At 34.4% G+C, this 1,635-nt stretch overlaps 1 long non-coding RNA gene across 1 annotated transcript; it reads right to left on the minus strand.

The window, feature by feature from the left end:
- Positions 1 to 308: 308 nt before the first annotated feature.
- On the minus strand, positions 309 to 1,620 carry LOC109586306 (uncharacterized). Its single transcript, XR_002186926.1, has 4 exons — positions 1,524 to 1,620; positions 1,014 to 1,395; positions 826 to 905; positions 309 to 468 (listed from the first exon to the last, which is right to left on the minus strand). It is a non-coding gene; the product is annotated as an uncharacterized LOC109586306 (long non-coding RNA).
- Positions 1,621 to 1,635: the final 15 nt, after the last annotated feature.

Genomic DNA, 1,635 nt, shown 5'->3' on the forward strand with positions numbered 1-1,635 from the left:
GTATTGCTATAAATCATATTTAATGTTCATGCAAATTCTAAATTTCTCACAAAGTGTACTAAGTGAGGCACATTTTAAGCACAAACAATATCCAGGGCATTTGGAGCAACATTAAAAATTCATAAAAAATAAATTTTGATCTTAAAAAGCCAACTTCCAGAGCTCCATTTATCATGAAATTACCCCAGAGGATGCAAAAAGTTACTACGTAACTTTAGAAACAATGGTTGTCTAACACAGCACTCACAGGTTGATATGTACCTTTTGTCAATTATGGTCACATATAAGAATGTATTATATGCATTAGTAAAAATTCTATATGTACATTCTAAAATACAGGAAATGTTTCCTGTTTTTCTATCACTTTTCCTTATAATTGTGTGTGCCACTGCTTAGGTACAGTTTTCATGGATTAGTAAAGTGTATGAATCAAGTTAGCAAATTAATAAGTTAACTACAATGAAGCAGCTAAAAGCAAGAAAAACAAAAAAACATACAGTACATGTACATGTATCATTAACTGAAATGACTATAAATACACATGTACATGTATATGTATCAATTAATGCACAATGTTATGAAGACAAATTGAGGTAATACTGTCCATGCAGTATAGCTAATAGGAGGAGCACATGAAATTAAAGCTAAAATCCCCCTCTCTCTCTCACTCCTCATTATTTCAAGTTTTCTCATTCAATCTATTCTCTCATCAACATTATTCTGATACACATGTACATGTACATACATGTATAATGGTACAGTACATGTACATGCATCCATTTCCATTAGTGTATGAATCTGTTTCAATTCCATATTAGGACTTACATGTACATGTATCCTTTTCACAGACCATGAGACGGACATGATGGTATTACAATCATCATCAAGAACACATCATTTTATAACTGGAGAGAGAGAGAGAGAGAGAGAGAGAGAGAGAGAGAGAGAGAGAGAAGGAAATAGAGGTTGAACAAAGCACAAAATGAACCACTCATGAAAATAAATGGTCTAACTTTGAGGGTATATAGTCAGTAAAGTGTAGTCCAAATGTCAAAAAGGGGAGGGGCTGTCTTGAGAGACAAAGTACCAGTACACAGTTCTTTACTAAGTTCTGTCACCTAATTAGGAGCTAGTTTCAAGAATCCAGTCCCATCCTTACCTACCAGTGAGATGATATGATCATATGAAATAATGAAATAAGAGAATTAATTTCATGTGGTGTGTGTGGCCTCAATTGAGCACGCCCTGTAGAGTGAGCCACTGATAATCGTGCACCACCTATATTCGAGCTTTTTTTCACAGATCTGAGTGCTCTTCAGCAATGGATGATATTATCAACTTGTAGTAATAATGTATCTTTACAGTTGTAGAAATTTGCAGCTCAGTCCGTAGTACCTACGATTTTAAACTAAATAATAAAGTGTTATTTCAATCGCCCGCTGATTCGCACAACTGGCACATTATTGCGTTTTCTTGTTACAGCTCAACAAATAAGCAACATGCAAAGGAAAAAATGCACTTACAGACAAGACACATCATTTAATGAATGATTCCACTGCAAGGGTTTTAGCTAAAACTCGACTTTACAAAAGAAAATAATAAAGTACATTGCCAAAACCACGCCCCTATAATCGT

The sequence above is a fragment of the Amphimedon queenslandica genome, unplaced genomic scaffold (assembly GCF_000090795.2).
Source record: "Amphimedon queenslandica unplaced genomic scaffold, v1.1 AMPQUscaffold_12904, whole genome shotgun sequence".
Taxonomy (NCBI): domain Eukaryota; kingdom Metazoa; phylum Porifera; class Demospongiae; order Haplosclerida; family Niphatidae; genus Amphimedon; species Amphimedon queenslandica.